The sequence below is a fragment of the Rattus norvegicus genome, chromosome 3 (assembly GCF_021556685.1).
Source record: "Rattus norvegicus strain SHRSP/BbbUtx chromosome 3, alternate assembly SHRSP_T2T, whole genome shotgun sequence".
Classification (NCBI taxonomy): domain Eukaryota; kingdom Metazoa; phylum Chordata; class Mammalia; order Rodentia; family Muridae; genus Rattus; species Rattus norvegicus.
The window spans coordinates 28,624,962-28,643,094 of NC_141536.1; positions in this window are offsets into that span (position 1 = coordinate 28,624,962).

The following is an 18,133-nucleotide window of genomic DNA, read 5'->3' on the forward strand; positions in this document are numbered from 1 at the left end:
TGAGCTAAATCCCCAGCCCCCCCTAAATCTCTTTATGTAAACTGTACTTTGGTTGAGAGCATTTATGCAAGTTACTTAACTGGTCCTTGTCACCAGGATCTGGTGACATCATCACAGACCTAATTTTTTAGTTAATGGTCTAAGGCTGAAGCAGGGGGTGACAGTACATGCCTATCACCTTAGTACTTGAGAGATAAAGCAGGGGATTCCTGTTCAATGCCAGCCCGGGGTATGAGGTCCTGTGCCAACAACAAACAAAGCACAACCCATTTCTCTAAATCCAACCCAAACCAGACCTTAAAATGGCCTAATGACCTTTAAAAGGTGTCGACCTTTTACCCCCCGCAATGATTTACGTGTTGGCAGAATCAAGCTTATTAACTTTATTTTATTATTTGCTTACCCTCTGAGCAAAGAGCTCTCTCAGCACTGCAGGGTGGAGAAGAGATGCCCGTCCCAGAGAGTAAGTGGTTGGCAGCATGGAGGCAGTGCACCGTAAACCGTCCTTACAGACTATGCAAAGAGTGGTTGGCGGAGTCAAGCAAGCCTCAGAAAACAGGATTTGCAGGAATGTTCTGGTTATGTGAACTTCTATCTTGAAGTTTCTTTTCTTAATAATTTAAAGTAAGGAAGTCAAAATATAAGATTTCTGAGTCTTTATCTTTCAGTGCCCTGCTTTTGTTGGAAGATGTTTAACGCCAATCATTGAAAAGACATATTTTCACTTTTCTTGATCCTTCTAATTTTAATGAATGTAAAGTTATAAGATTTTCTGTAAGATTCTAAGAATATAATGGGCTTTCAACGAAAACTTTTTTATATGTCTAAGTAAAAATTAACGATTTATAAAATGTTTCAACCTCATTTACATGTTCCAGAGATCTGACAATAAAAGTGAGATTTTATTTAGAAAGGTGTGCATGGGCTTTTGTTTTTTCAGGATGATAACAAGGTGTTAGAATTACAGACTGAAGAGCTTCAGACCGATGCCCAGGATACTCCCAGGAGATGCCGGACCAAGAAATCATGTTGGTTTTATATAGCCTCAAAGATTTTGATATGTAGTTTCAGGCTGTCTGATAACTTTCTGAGATTCATATTTTGCTTCTTTAACCTCAGCCTAGTTCTCAGAATGAAAATATTATTAACTAAAGGTTTGCTGTGGAATTCAGTAGGTTACAAAAACCTACAGATATCAGGAGGTGTTTGGCCCAGTTACCAATACTAAGAAAAAAAATTAGCAGACTGAATATAATCTGGTGAAGTAAAATGATTCATTTATCAGATCTGAAAATGTGTGTAGAATATCTCTCCTTTAAATATGACTTTAAGTACTATATGAACCAAAGTATCTTAAAATTTTATATCCATCCTTCTTAACGATGATTTGGGGATGAAATCTACATCCTGGAGATGGATTCACTCATCAGCATTTCACACCTGAAACAGTGCTGCTACTGATCTGACAGTAAACTGGGCTCTCATTATGTTGACGTACCTTGAGAAGGCCAAGTCTGCAATTACTGTTATCCATAATATTCTTGGCCTGGCATATGTTTTGGATGATCTTATAAGACAAATATCCTATATGTGTGCTATACTTTTCTGTTGCCATAAATGATATTTAGAAGCACAAACTATTTGTCACTAATAAGGTATCATTGACCCAATGGTAAATGTTTGCATCCTCCAGAAGTTTAGATGCCTGAGAGGCCATTGGAGTGACAAAGGAGGAAATAAAGGAGATGTTCTAGACACTTGGAAGAAGACATTCAAAAATTGATTGAATATCAGACTTACAGAGAAAATATGCCAATACGAAAATGCATCTTTTAGGATTGAATTCAGCATTTGTTACTTAATAGCATTTGTCATCTTCCAAATTTTCATATGCAGCAAATTAATTTTAAGTCCTTTTGCCATTCCAAGTGTCTTTGTGTATTGTATTTCTTTTTTCATATTCTTTTGGATAACATTTGGGAAAAACTAAGACTACAACAGTCAATGATTACATTCAGGCTGGAAGACAGTTGTAAGATCAAGGAACAGGTGGGGTGTATGCGATCGAGTAGTCACGTTTTGGGCCACCATTTTGTAGTTGTTAAAAAAAATAGCAAATGGTGGATATTGTTTCTTTACAAAAAAATGGTTCTGTACTGGATCCATCTGCGAAGTATAAACATGTCATCAGCGCCCATTTTCCATCTCCAAAAAACATTCCCCATGTCCATATTTGATTTTCAAGTGCATCTGTGCACCGATGGAAACCCTCCCAACAGGCTGCCACACAATTGCAAAACCCACACATTTCTGTCTTTGAATCAAACTTTCACCAGAGCCTGGCCTCCCACGGGTATAAGCTTGTTTTCAAGTTGCCAAGGTCCCCTGGGTGATAGCAATAAAAAGGCCTCAGTCAATGTCCATGGTAAGGTTAGGTTATTCTTTTTATGGAGGCAATATTATTCATATTTTGAGCTACTTTATTTAAATTATTTCTTCTTCTGTCTCTGTCTCTTTGTCTCTCTCTGTCTCTCTCTCTGTCTCTGTCTCTGTCTCTGTCTCTCTCTCTCTCTCTCTCTCTCTCTCTGTGTGTGTGTGTGTGTGCTAGGAGTTTTCTTTAGATCATATTGTATTTATCTAATTATCACACTTGAACTCCTGAGTTTCTCAATGACTAAGCTCCCATTTGAAAAGGAACGTGAAGGTCTCACTATTAGTTTGGGCATCCAGGAAACATAAGAAGAAAAAGCAGGGGAGAAAGAGAGAGCGTCTCAGAAGTGTAACAGGCGAGCATTGGGCTGTCGGAGCCCCTGACATTATTGATGGTCACAAAACCAGAAAGAACTGAAAACGTCACTGAAGACCTCCTTCTCTTCACGAGCCCACATTCAGAAGTAAACCCCTCGGCACGGAGAGATTTTCTTTTACCTCATTATTTCTCCTGCATAGTGTGAGGGTTACCTTCACTCCAGAGTGAGGAGTAAGGCTCGCTTGTCATTTTTAATCAGGTTGTTTTAGGTAATTTTGGTTATGCCCCTCATTACCGGATTGTTTATCAATGGGTAAAGCAAGTGTCACTAGCTTTTCTCATCAAACCAGGTCCTGACAAAGCAGTGCATGCATGGGAAAGAGGCAGCTAGGTGAAACTAATGCCATAGATGTTTGATTCATTAGAAGCTTATTGTTAACGGGGTTGTCTGATTGTAAGGGCTCAGTCAAGCAAAAGAGTGCAGAGTAATCAGTCGGATTTATAGTTTGCAGGGCTCAGAAAAAAAAAAATCAACATAAACCTTTGGATCGAGCAGAGACAGAAAAAAAAAAAAAATCCCCTTCGGGCAGGCCTAACCTGGAACCAACCAAATAAGGTCATGCTACATGAAGGTTTACTGTTAGGTGATGGGAGATAGAGGCGGATTAGAGCCATATGGCGTGGCCTATCATACCTTCTGACTTACGATAACAAAGCCAAGCTTTGTGCTTAGCTGGGTTTGACTGACATCATCAATTTTATTTTATGTTGGTCACCTCCGGTAACAGGAAAAAATGGCCTAGGGTTGATAACACATGCGCTCCCCCCCATCCCCCCGCCCCCCCACTTCTTTTTTCTTTTAGTATTAAGATGCCTAGAAGCCAGTTTTGTGCTGTTAAAAATTTCAAAGAATTAGGACCTTCCCTTTCTATCACCCATCCTCCAGCAACTGTCAACCCCCGCCCTCCCCCCCCACCCCCCTTGTTTTCGGTTTGTACCTTGCAAATGAGAGGCAGCCGTATTCAGAACCAGATGCGAGGCTCCTGGAGAATGAGCATAAGCCGGTGTACTTTAAGCCTAATGGGAAGTTTTATATGCAAGGGCCTTGAACTGATTAGTATAATTCCCTCTTTAATACAGCTGTCCCTCCAGATTAAGGTAAACCAAATGTTGCAATCAGAGATTAGTGTACCTTGCCAGTTATTAACATCCCCGGGTGCACAGCAAGCACGTCAGACGCTAATGCTGTGTATTTACTTGCTGCCTCCCCACTGTAACTTGAACTTCTGCACCTGTCAAAGCATTCCAGTGAAGAGCTGGGCGTTATTGGAAAGCGAAAAGTTTTATACCTGTGCACCTGTTTTGTTTTGTCACAGCTAAGATTTCTCCTTTTGGCATGCCAAGACTGCCAGGTGCCTTAAGTTGCTATTCTTTTGGTTTTGTAAAGAAAGACTTTGTGTGTTACATGGCGCTTGTTACCTTCATCTGCTTGCTTTTGTGCAGCTGGGAGCTGCTCACCTAAACTTCTGCGTGTATTTTCTTTTACAAGGAGGTATTGCGAGGGGAGAGGTTTCTTGCCCACAGAACCCCACATCTATGTCCCTTGAGTCCCTCAGCCTAAGCTGTGTCTTTGTCACAAGGTGGGTCTCACAACTGTAAAGTATTTGGCAGGATATCCTGCTTCTTGCAACTCAGATGTCAAGAAAGACAAAGTCCTGGCTATCTCAGAAAGATCTGGCTCTGTTTCTTTCCCTCCTCAGCCCCCACCCAGGTCCCACTTAGACCAGAGGCCCAAGCCAGTGCAGCGAGCAAGCCTATTGGAGAGGTCAGACAGCTTAGCTTGCTTGCCTGTCTTAGAGCCTGCTGTAAGCTGACACACAAGGTCCCAAATCCACCAGTGTGGAAGATGTGTCAACCACAAAGGAAAACCAGTGGAAAGTTTGAGAAAGAGACTTCATGTTTGTAGAATGAAATACCTTTTGATTTTTTTTAAATCAACATTGCCTATTACTCGGAGATGTAAAACAAAACAAAACAAAACAAAACAAAACAAAACAAAACAAAACAACCACCTTCTGAGAAAATGCCATGTTTGCTAGGTAACCACGAGAGTCACACTGGGATCTTCTTTTTCAAAAGGTGAAGGGTTAAACGTGAAGGCATGGAGCCGCGGCTTCCAGAGGTGCACCAGATGCCAGCAGTGGTGGGCTGCTGTGTCCTTGCTTCCACGGGGCTGGAAGGAGACTGGCCCAGGAGGTGTGTAGTGCCAGGGGGTCGTCTTTCCTTGTCCACGTTGCCCAGCTCCACCGTGGTATTTGCACATTGATTGCCTGGTGCAATTTCTACATATTATAGCTTAATTGCAGATTTTTTTGAAAAGACAAAAAAATATGTTCATATCTTAGGAATTATGTCTTGCAGCCTACTAAATATGCTAATGCAGCACTAAGCGGGGATAAAGTTCTTGCCATACTCCCCAACAGTTGTGTGGAGCCTGCTGCCAAGTGATTGTTAATTGTGAGGCACAAGCAGGCTTTGCCATCCATCTTAATTGTCATACTTACTTCAGGTTTCGTGATAAGGCTCGATGTTCTGTTTAAAGCGACAATGTTGACAAGAGGAAGGGTGTGGGCCTAAGCCTGTGGTTCTGAAGGGGTTGTGCGCTCTGACCTGCCGAAGGTTGATATGGACGGTCTGTGAGGGGATTTGAGTTGTCATGGGGTCCCCAGGCAGTTGAATGGAGAGACTGTCTGTCCTGCTTTTTCCTGTTAGGATCCTGACACGTGGAGCCCTGATGAACTCAGCACAACGTTGAATGGGAGCTTTTTGGCAGCTGAGACACTGGGGCTAAGCTGCAGGTCAGAGATAAACCAGTGCGGATCTCCTGCACACAGCTCCTAGCCTGCTTTCTTCTCTCCTGAGTGCAGGAAATGGCTCATGCTAAACACATTCACTTTTCAGTTTTCCTTTCTTCTAAAATGGAGCTGGACAGATTGGACTTTTCAGCTCCCCACATTCCCCCCCCCACCCCCTCTGCCTTCCACCTTAAAAATCCTCTTAAGGAAGCAAGAGTTCATCTTGGTGAGGAAGCAATCAGGTACTGCTTGACTTTCAGGGAAATCAGAAGGGCTATGGCTGCCTGGTTGCTAAATATACACTTAATAGCTGGCTACCCCTGAGGCTCTCTTTAGTATTCCCTTAGCAACTCCTCAGTACATCCATAATGAGCAGAGTCCATGGCCGAGATGAATGCAGGCAAACCCCATCTATCAGGAGGCCACGATCGAGAAAAGAAAGATCAGTTTTGGGAGGTCATGTGGTCCTGTCTACCCACAGGGTACAGAGGCTGCTCACTCCAAAATGTCGGCCTTGTTTTACATGCAGTTGGGTTTTGTAGACTTCTGAGACGTGGAGAACAAAGAGAAACTTCCAGCAAAGAGTTACTCTGAAATCTTGGTCGGACATCCTGTGTAGAAAGAGTTTCGTCTAGTTCTTGTATCTGCTCTGCACTTGGTCAGTCAAAGCTTTACTTGAAAAGAGCACTTAAAACACATCCTGGTGATGCAGTACTCATTCTTGACTGTGAAACCACTCTCCAATCAAGTTTTGAGTCAGAGAGTCAGAGGTTATGTGCTGTACCTGGCTTCAGCTTCAGCAGGATAGGAATGGTGTGTGTGTGTGTGTGTGTGTGTGTGTGTGTGTGTGTGTGTGTGTGTGTGTGTGAATACCATTGTAGGTTAAGCGGACAGGAAGGGGAGAAAGAGAGAAAATAAAAGGTTGAGGGTGGAATTGAGTGTAACAGTGTTAGTCCCAGGGCTAACACCTGGGAACAAGTTGGGTAAGTTTGCCCTTTGATCTCTCTCACCTCTCACCAACATGGTACATTCTTGTTGTCTCATGGGGGAGGGAAAGAAGGAAGGAGGGAGGGAGGGAGCGAGAGGCAGGCATGAATATGAGAGATCACACCAATATATTGATCAGGAGTGATTCATGTTTGGAACTCTCTCAGAGTTCCACTCTAAAACAAGACAGAGATGCTGGGCCCTCCATAGTAAAGCAGGCCTTCCAGGGTCCTCCTGCAGTCAGATGAGGTCATCTTCGTCCTTTCTGAGTGGGTGCAAGTGTGATGTCCCTGAACTCAGTAAGCATGCTCTCTGGCGGCGTTGAAGGAGGGTTTCTACTCTCTTCCAGGTTTGCTTGAATGCCACTCCCAGGACAGTAGCTAGAACAGGACAGCATTGGGAACCCAAAGAAATAAAAGCAGATGTAACAGGGGATGTTCAGTGGTCAGCACACAGCAGACACTCTATTCTCAGTGCTCCCTCTTGAAGAATGATTCTGGCTTTACCTCATGTTGAACACACCCTTTTGCTGTTCTTATTAGCCATGATATTGCAGAAGGAAGTGGTAGGACTTGGCAGGAGCTCCTATCCTGAATAGAAGAGGGGGTTGTTGGTATTTTTCTATCAGTATAAAAGTATGACTTTATGAATTGGCTCCAAATAGTCTAATCCTAGATATGCATCTGAACGTCACTGTCATTAGATTTAAGAGAGAGAGTCGTCCTGTGCTATGTGATTTGAAGAACCTAAAACTTCTTTCCTGGATTAACCATGACATGTACTGAACACCCCAAATTTCTACCAGTAGAGCAGTTCTCCTGAAGTAAAATCATGTTTTCCTGATGTCCCTTTTATGTTCCAGTTGTGATATCTGATGGGAACCATATCTTATACTGTGGATAATGTTGATTTGTCATCTACTAACCAGAAAGAGGCAAACTCTTTGTCCCCCCTACATTGGTGCTTTGTGAGCTTTTTGACCATAGAATGGGTCAGAAAAGTTACTAGTTAAGGTTTGTGTTCTTCCAAATAATTTGAATCTGCCAAGATAGGCGCTTGTCAGAGCAGTTTCTAGTCCAGCCTTGTGGAATAAACAGAGCTTAAGATTTCTTTTTAATGATGTGCTTAAATTCTGGCCACTTTACCCTCCCCCGCAAGAGGAACAGACTGTGTGTGTCTTGCTGTCCTTCACTTTAATTAGTGATTCTTAAATATTTTCCTACTCTAGACCTTCCTGCTTCCCTCCTCCCTAAACTCTCTGTCTCTGTCTCTGTCTCTGTCTCTCCCGCTCTGGCTTTGACTTTCACACTGTTGCTAAGGTCAGTCTTGAACACTTAGGCTCAAGTGATCCCACTTCATCAGTCTCCCACAAGCCAAGACAATAGGTATGTAACCCTGAAACTTAGCTCCACTAAACATGAATGCTTGTCTTTTGGGAAGACATGTTCCTCTCACCTAGATCATGGTTTCCGTTTTTTATTTATGACTACCATGTAAGTGTTGTTGCTCGAAACAATAGCCTGATTATCTGAGTGTTTGCTTCCTTATTGTCTGCATGAGCCTTGTCCTCGCTGTTGTGAGTAAGACTCCCTGTGTGCTTGGGTTTATACGTGTGTGTGTGTGTGTGTGTGTGTGTGTGTGTGTGTGTGTGTGTGTGTGTGTGTGTGAATATATGCATTTGAAATGCGGAACAAACCTATGGTGTGTTTACAGGACATTTCTGCCCATGGTTATTAGAGTCTCATGTCTGTGCTCCTACAATCTGTATCCTTTATCTTTGCTTCATCTAACCCATGACTTTATTCCTTTTTGTTCTTACAAAAGACATTCACTTTGTGTGTGTGTGAGTGTGTGAGTGTGTGTGTGTGAGTGTGTGTGTATGTGTGTGAGTGTGTAAGTGTGTGTGTGAGTGTCTGTGTGTGAGTGTGTGTGTATGTGTGTGAGTGTGTGTGTGTATGAGTGTGTGTGTGAGTGTGTGTATGTGTGTGTGAGTGTGTGAGTGTGTGTGTATGTGTGTGAGTGTGTGAGTGTGTGTGTGAGCGTGTGTGAGTGTGTGTGTGAGTGTGTGTGAGTGTGTGTATGTGTGTGAGTGTGTGAGTGTGTGAGTGTGTGTGTATGTGTGTGTGAGTGTGTGTATGTGTGTGAGTGTGTGAGTGTGTGTGAGTGTGAGTGTCTGTGTGTGAGTGTGTGTGTATGTGTGTGAGTGTGTGAGTGTGTGTGTGAGTGTGTGTGAGTGTGTGTGTGAGTGTGTGTATGTGTGTGAGTGTGAGTGTGTGTGAGTGTGTGTATGTGTGTGAGTGTGTGAGTGTGTGTGAGTGTGTGTGTGAGTGTGTGAGTGTGTGTGTGTGTGTGTGTGTGTGTGTGTGTGTGTACTTTGCCTGCATGTACCATATACATGACTGCTGCATGTAGGGAGATCTGGAGTTACAGCTGGTTGTGAGCTGGCACAGGGGTGCTGGTCACTGAGCTGGGACCTCTGTAATATCAGCAAGTGCTCTTAACTGCTGAGTCGTCTTTCCACCCCATTGTTTTAAAATATATATTGATTTAAAATATATAGTTTTCTTTATGACCCCCTCCAGTGTAAACTTTGCTTTTATCTCTTCAGATGGAGGAATGAGATGAGAGCCATACCCAAGCTATGTGAATACACAGCTTGGGCTAAGCCCAGAGTGTTTCTTTCCTTGTTCTCTCTATCCCTAGGCCTAGGCCTGGAAGCTTCTAGCCTCCACAATCTAATCTTCCAAGCTGACTGATTTAATCTGGCTTCTCTTGGCTTCTCACTGAATTGTTCTGCTTAGCCTCATACTAACTTTGGCAATATGGTCTAATCTTCTGGCTCCTTCTCATTCTCTGGCTTGTTCTGTCTTCACTTGTGTTTCTCTTGTTTTCTCTGCCAACTGTCTTTGTAAAACTGTCCTGCTAAAAACTGACTGACTGACTCTCTCTCTCTCTCTCTCTCTCTCTCTCTCTCTCTCTCTCTCTGGCACATTTATTTAAGTTATTTGTAAATGTGTGTGCCTGCATTTATGGACATGAACCATGTGCATGCATATGTCCACAGAGGTCAGAAGATGTAGCAGGTCCTCTGGATCTGTGCTCACAGATGGTTCTTGGCCACCATACAAGAGCTGGGAATCTTTATGCTTCCTACTCTACTTTCCAATTTAAGAATGAATTGCTCTCTTATCTTCTCCATCGGAATCAGTTTTGAGTCATGTAGGGAAAGGTTCACTATTACATAAGTATTCTGATATCATGGGTCTCTCTCACCCATTACTCCCCCCAGCCCTAATTCTCAGTCGGCAAAATGACAAGCAAAAGCAGTGGCCCCAACCAATTTTGATGAATTAAAAATAGACACCGTGATTGTAATGCGTGCACTATTTCTCGAAGCAGAGGGTACAATGTCAGGAGATGTAAGAACTCATGTGTTCTTAGGGTCTTGTTCCAGAGAAAATGATGGGTGCAATTGCAAGACGCTTTTTATTTTAAATAGAACTGAATGGTTTTGTTTTTTTTTTAATTTGGGGTCATGGGCTTTGAACTTCTGTGATCAGTAATGGAGAAGTAAGTATGAATAGCTAAGTAGAGAGATATAAAAGAGGAAGACAAAGGGCAAAAGGCCAAACAGGTACTGAATTCATACATGGGGTCCAAGAGGCCCTAGATATGAAGGCCTGAGAGGCAGTGGAGAAATTCAGAAACAGGATTTCATGGTTATCTTGGTGGTTTCTTCACCCACTTCTTTCGGATTGAGTATGCTTTAGGTAGTTTCTCAATCAGACAACAGGATAGATGAATCTTCCGAGTAGAGTTGGACCTTTTCCCCCACTTTTAATCAGAGTTCAAGATATTTCACATTGTGACCCAGAAACACAGAATTTAAATGGACGCCGCATCAGAAACGAGCCTGGGTTTTGTGCTGCTGGGTCAGAACGAGGTCTTTGTTAGTCTCTTCAGAAGTCGATGAGAAAAGTTTGTGCTATGACTGAACCGAGAAGAGGTGAATGAGTGAGGGGATGGGACAGGAACTCATGTGGTTAAATGGCTCAATTTGGAGATGGTGCTGCTGAATAGGGTCTGAAGATGCATCCTGTCAGCTAAGAGAGACCACCAAATATTATTTGCAAATGGTAAAATACTCAGGGGAGTAAAGGGAAAATGGGAGGATGTGAGGGTAGGTTCAGAAGTGGTAGCACGGCTGAGCGGAGATTGTTGTGATGAATTACACTTGCTAGAACTGTTCTGGAGTTTTAATATTAGTTCATTACTACTGAAAAATGCTATTCTTTAAGTAGGATGGAATAAATTATATTTACAATCAGTTTGGTTTGTGATTACCTAGGAACAAGGAATATAATAAAATCATGTTTAGAGAGATGATAGAAAAATCCTCTTTAGAAAAAAAGAAAAGAAAAGAAAATCCTATTTAGCATAGGTGACACTTTGTGAACCAAAATGTCCAGGGTGCCGGCAAGTTTGCGTTGCTCTGGCTTGTACTGGGTTTATGTCGGGGTCTCTCTTGACTAAACATGCACTCTGTCACAAGTTTGTCTTCTAACCTAGTTATTATTCCTATTTTGGCATTTGGTGCTCAATTTTGAAACAAGTAAGCCATGGTCACTGTCAACTTAGTTTCAGATCCATATACTTCACCATCATTCCTCCACTGTTGTCCCAGTGATATCTCAAAGTCAGCAAATACATGTGATAAGATTCTACACAGTTCATCACCCTGGAGCACCATCAATGTTTATTATTTACTGTGGCTATGAGCAATATATACATATAGAAACAGTCTCACTATGTAGCCCTGGCTGCCCGGAAGCCACTATAGAGACCAGGCTGGCCTTGAAAGAGATTCTCCTTTGTCCTCTGCCTCCCTAGTCCTTGAATTAAAGGTATGAGCAACTGCGTCTTGCATGAATACTGACATGAGAGAAAGCAGTGATAAGGTCTTTATGTTTAAAGGATATGCACAGAATGCTCTATGCTGTGATCTACATTCACACTTTGTACAAGAAACACTAATTGATATTGATGAACACATGCCACCAACAGACAACCTTATTTTACTCAAGACAATGGTGATTTTAGGTGTGTTGCCTTCCTGAATCTTGACCACTTTTTAAGGCAACTGCTTTCTCTAGCCTGTTTCCTTATTCCTTCATGGTAAGCAGGAGAGAGTTTTAGTAATTATCCCAGAGTATCGCATGACTGCCACACAGCAGCTTACAGAGAACGCAGAGTCTTCAAGAGAGGAGTGGTCAAAACAGTTTCCCTTAAGAATAGGATCTTTGATCGAGTCTTTATGGGTTGACAGGGCTGTGGAAGGGGCTCCATTAGAGGGATGAGGAAGAAATCTGGGTGGGCAGCATAGTATGGGAGGGGGTGGTAAGCTCTGGGGAACAGTTGGGAGGTGGAGACCTAGGGGTCTGAAAAGGTCTGTAAGACTGGAATCCTATTTAAATCCAGGAGACCTAGAGTAGAAGATAGAATTCATGATAACAAATGGAAAGAATGGGTATTAGTAACGGACATTATTCTAACGAGAGCTTCAACCAGAGAAGACTAAGATGAATTGGTTCTTAAGATGGGGCATGAGGCACAGAGTTGAAGCCAGTATCAGAATACTGTGATATAACAGGAGATAGACAAGAGCTACATAGACCTATGCAATTACTTCCCAGGAGTCCAAGGCCTGCAGAGGGATAAGGTAGCATAAGTGAATCTCTGTCTCATGAGATCTTCTAGTTCCTACAAGTATCTACACTATAGTCAATGGCCCACCATCCTCTCGAGTTGAAATAAGAGTTCAGACAACTTGTTTTATAGCCCTCTTTTCTTTCTCAGTTTACCTTCTCTCATCAAGTTCTTCAGGGAGCCAACCTTGTATTCATGACAAGGGATTACCTTGTCTAACATCTTCTGCAAGCTCACTACTGTGTTTAGAATAGATTCCAGCCCTCAAGAGCCTCGACTTCCTCCTTTGCTTACTTAATTTATTATCTTCCATCATATTCCTTGGACTCAGCTCAGGACATTTTTTACCTACTTTTCATTTTTGTTGTTGTCTTTCTCCTCCCCTTCCCTTCCTCCTTCTCCTCTTCCTCTTTTCCTCCTCCTCTTCTTTCTCTCCTCCTCTTCTCCTTCCTCCTCTTCTTTCTCCTCTTCTTTCTTTCCTTCTCCTCCTCCCCCTCTTCCTCCTCCTCTTCCTCTCCTCCTCCTCTTCTTTCTCCTCTCCTTTCTCTTCTCCTTCTCTTTCTCCTCGTCTTCCTCTCCTCCTTCTCCTCTTCCTCTTTTCCTCCTCCTCTTCTTTCTCTCCTCCTCTTCTCTTTCCTCCCCTTCTTTCTCCTCTTCTTTCTTTCCTTCTCCTCCTCCCCCTCTTCCTCCTCCTCTTCCTCTCCTCCTCCTCTTCTTTCTCCTCTCCTTTCTCTTCTCCTTCTCTTTCTCCTCGTCTTCCTCTCCTCCTTCTCCTCTTCCTCTTTTCCTCCTCCTCTTCTTTCTCTCCTCCTCTTCTCTTTCCTCCCCTTCTTTCTCCTCTTCTTTCTTTCCTTCTCCTCCTCCCCCTCTTCCTCCTCCTCTTCCTCTCCTCCTCCTCTTCTTTCTCCTCTCCTTTCTCTTCTCCTTCTCTTTCTCCTCGTCTTCCTCTCCTCCTTCTCCTCTTCTTACTCCTCTTCTTTCTCTTCTCCTCTTCCTTCTCTTCCTCATCTTCCTCCCTCTCCTCCTCCTTCTCCTTCTCCTCCTCCTCTTCAAGGCAGTTTAAAATAAGGTTTCACTCTGTGGCCCTGGTTGTCCTGGAACTCACTCAGTAGACAAGGCTCTCCTTGAACTTCTGTTGTCTTACCCCTGTTCCTCTTTTCTTTCCCCAAGTGCCTCTCTAAAAAAAGAACTGAAGCGTCCAGTTCTTCCTGGGACAACTAAGCAGAAGTGATGTGCCAGGACTACTTCATTTTCCCATGTGTGTGTGTATGCAAGTGTGTCCATGCACATGTGCATACCACACATGTGTGGAGGTCAGAGGACAGCTTGCACAAATTTATTGTCTTTTTCTACTTGTAGGTCTAGGTCTCACAGATTGAACTCTGGTTTTTAGCCTTGGCAGAAAAATGCCTTTACCAGCTGAGCCATCTTGTCAACCCTGGCCTCCTTCTGTCATTTCTTAAGAGACGGGTTGTTGTCTTCAGACAAAGTAAAACTTCCCCAAATCCATCTATATTCCTTTCCCCCACGTTCATCTTCTTCAACAGTGCTTTTGAAGTTTAGAATGTGAAGCATCTGTTTGTTTTATTTCTACCTCCACGTCACCATGAGAATTCAGGCTAGAGGAGGAGACTTCCTTTGTCTTTATCTGGTGCTGCAAACTCTGTACCAACCAAGTGCTTTCAACATAGTAGGCGTTCAACCAGTATTTGCCAAATGAAGAAGGATGAAAAGAAGAAAGAGGGAGTGAGAGTGTGATTATAGGGAGAAGCTCGTACATTGTCGAGTAAATGGTATAGAGAATAAGATATATTATGTAGCTATTTCCCAGTTAGTTAAACTGCTTTCTTCTTACATAACTGTTGAGTAGTTGAACTAAAAGCCTCTTGTTGGTCATGGGCTTGTTGTGGTTGTTGCAAAGGAAAGACTAGCCTGAGATTTGAAAGTGCAAAAACAAACAAACAACAAAACAAAACAAAAACAAGGTCTTGACTAATCCACTGGGCGAGAGAACTCTCGGGCAGCATCTGGTCTGGAATCCGGACAATTTAAAGACAGCAACACAGGGCACAATTGTTGGGGAGGTCAGATGAGTTGAGTTTGTGACGTTGGCAATCACTCTTGATGAATCTGATTTTTTTTTTTTTTTGCAGCACTTCACAATGGCATTGAATTTGAATGGGAATTACCTTCTCCTTCCCAGTCTCCTCCTTTCTCCGAGTAAGATTGATCCTTCAATGCACACCGGTGTGCTCTGCGGTTCTCCAGCATCTCCAGCATCCTAACAGATGGAGTTTACAGGTTTATTTTCTAATAGAAATAGTAATTTCAAGACAAGAAAGGGGTTTCGGGAGCTATTTATTTTCACTTTTTCAAAAGTAGTACCTTCCTGGCGTGTATGCACGTAAATAAGCAGGCGACTCCATAGCTTCCTTGGAAGGCATCAGTCACTGGAGGTACGGGAGAGACTCGCCAGCCAGCCTCAGCTTTCCCATGCTCTGCTTACACTTGTGTTGGCACAGTTGGCAGATTTTATTATTAGCGGTGTGTCTTACAAGCCACTCATTCATGGAATATGGCCCTGGGAGAGGAATTTTAATGTGAAAATAAAATCGTCATTGTGTTTTCAGGGACTTGGGACTCTGTCACACAATGGAAGAACATCCCTAAATAGAAAGGCCTCGATTCCGAAGAAAAGGTGGAGAGAGAGATGTTCTCAGTGGGCTCCTTCGATGTGGAAAAGTAAAGGTTTTGTTATATGTGGTGCTAGTTGCCTGGCCAGTCTCAAGCTGGCACTGTGGGTTTGCTGTAACTTCTGTGTCTGAGCAGAGGAGAGCAGACAGCTGCCTGCCTGTATTCCTCAGTCGCACAGAGTGTTTTTGATTTCGCGTTTTAAAAATAAGGTGAATGATCTCAAAAGGAAATCATTGCAGGCGATTTTATTTTTTGCCTTTTCTAATGGACAATTAAAAAGCAATCCTGGTCCCATTCCAGAGATTTTCTCATTTCTTAGTACAACTGTAATTTAGGCACATTGAATAGTGTAGTGTGCTATTAGATATTATCGAGTTTATTTTATTCATGAAAATATGTGACCCACCTTATTTGCATTCTTTTAGAGGAAACGTCCTGGAATGGGTTTTGTCTTAGTTCCTTTTTGAGTGTGTCATAAGGTATGTGATAGAATTGAACTTCCCAAGAACAACAATAGAATTCCTTTCTTTTCTTCTTTTAACTTTTGGAGTACAGACTGGGTTTTAAGCTTTGAGGAGTTTCAGCGACTGCTGTTGCCTATTTTCTCACGAACTTCCAAGTCCCAGACTTGGAAGTGACAGACTTCTGATCCCTAATGACAGATTTTTATTAATTTTCTTCAGAAAAAAAATTTTTTTTGTAATTTTGCTTTTCACCACCTAGGAGGAATTCGAGGCACTCCAGGAAACTACAAAGTCAGGGTGGAGAGTCACTGCCTTAGCCATTAGCACTCTGTTAGTCCTTTGTTAGTCTCCCAAAATATTAAAGCTATAATCTAGTGTCCAATTTCTGATGGACTTACATGTCAATATAATGTCATGTCTTAACAAATGTTCACAGAGGACATTGTAAATCCCAAAAGATGGCTTTCCCAGAAGGCTTTTTTACTCAAATGAATTCAATGATCAAGAAGGGCACTTGTGTACTGGGGCATAAGGAATTAAATGGTAGAGAAATCTCCAGGAAAACAAAATGTCTTAGCCTGACTCAGTCCTAACAATAACATTGCCATCATAGAAACCAGTAAACCCACCATAAATGCATAATAACTTAAAAAAGGGTTCTCCTAATGGATATATTTGCCTAACTGGCTCTGAACCAACGGTTGAAACCAGATATTGCTTTAAGAATGATGAGGTTTTCTTCCAAGTGTCTAAATAGAATCCCATATGAGAAAGCTAAGAAGAGTAATTTGCAAATAAATTCACCTGCTGAATGTGTGCCTGGAGCCTCCTGTCTCTACCTAATTCATTTTTGGCTCTTGCTTAGCCCTAGCCATGGCGACACACTGGGAAATTCATGCCAAGTCCTTGTGGGTTGCTGGAACAGTTGCACAAGGCCATGGTGTGCAAGTGAGGACAGAACAAGCCCCCAGGTTTGGGTCCCACTCAGTATGGGCTCCTCAGATTTGGTCCGTGGCAGTTCTGGAAGACCTATTGTGTAGCTGGCTAATTGGCTCTGTTAGCCTGTTGCCATTACAGGGAACCAACCAGAAAGGCAAATTGGTCTCTCTCCACATTCAGAGCTGGGTTTTAAACACATTAGTAGTCCCGGATTGAGAGTTCAGGATCCATTCATTTAATACTAAAATGTGGATCTGCCTTGTGCCTTTTGGGGGTAGATTTTTCAAATTTTGTTGCTGTTTTTCTGTCCTGTCTAAAGGTTTACAACTGTATGCAAAGTTTGAAGAGAGATTCGAGTAGGTAAGCAGGTAGAAGGAGATGTCATGCTACTCTGAAAACATTTCTGTTTTCTTGTCCAAATGTCTTTTGGCAGGCAGGTCTGTTTTGGGCTTCCTGCATTTTTTTTGCCTGGTGATCTGCAGGGTAATTGCATTCCAAAAGATAGCCCAGGCTGCCTTCTTTCTCAGGCTGGAGTTGTTCCTGTGTGGTAGATACCGCTCTCCCCAGCCTCCTTGGGGGCTGTGGTCGTCTCTCTTATCATGTGCTTTAACTCAGGGAGCATTCACTGTGAGTGAATTAATTTCCACCCTAACTTTCCCTAAGAAACAAAGTACCCAATTTCTTTAAAGGAGGATGTCTGACATTAATTGGAGATGGATCCCTTTGACTATTAGCCTTTCCTTATTTTTACTGTGTGGATACACAGTATAATTACAAGTGTGGAATCACTTTATATAACAGGGTTGCTACGGGGCTTGGTCTCTCAGCTTCTGCACACTTTGACCTCACTCGTTTTGTTCTTTAAAATAAAATGTTTGTCTGCCCATTTTTTTAACTCCTATCTCTCTCTTATTTTTGAGTCTATGTACATTTTAGGATTTGCTAGCAAAACAAAATAAATTTTAAACGACAGGGAGGGAGGATGAAACTTCATGAAGTTGTGAAAAATAGTCTTTTCTTTCCACACTGATTTGGAAGGGCTGTGATTAGTCCGGTTCTGCTGTAGGCTACATAGGTTTTCCTTCAGTGCCTTCAGTTCATTTGCACCTGATGTCACTGGTGCTGAGATCAAGGGCTTGACTTGACAGTCGCTGCACGCATTCCCAAGAGTGTATGGAGGGCTAACATGGTCACTAGAGAATAATACAGGTTCTCAAAGGGACCAGGAGTAGAGGAGTCGAAGCTTACTTACCCTCCAGCCCTCCTTGCGTCTGTCATTCCTTACATCAGTACAGAAGGTGCCACTTAAAATGTGAGCTTGTCACTCGACCTCCCTGAATCTCTGTCTCCTCATCTGCTGAACAGAGATAAGATTTCCTCCTTTTCTACCTTAGCAGGATCTGTGAAGATTAGATACTGGCTGTAAAGTCCTTCATTATTCTAAACAAGATTAGTCAACAGATGGGGGGGTGGGGAGGTGGGCCTCTCTCCCCAGTGGATTGCCTAATACCTTTGAGTTGGTACTGGGAGTTAGCAGCCCAGCTCTCCCATTTTGGTTGGGGAAAGTTGGTAGGTGAGAATGGTTGGCCTGTCTATTTATTTATAAGGATAAAAATTGTTTGTTAGCGGACGTTTGCATTAATAAAAATAAAGTGTTCTTTGAATCTGAAACAGGTTTTATTTGAAAAGAAGGTGTAGGGGAGCCCTCTAGGAACATATGTGCCACTGAGGGATATTTG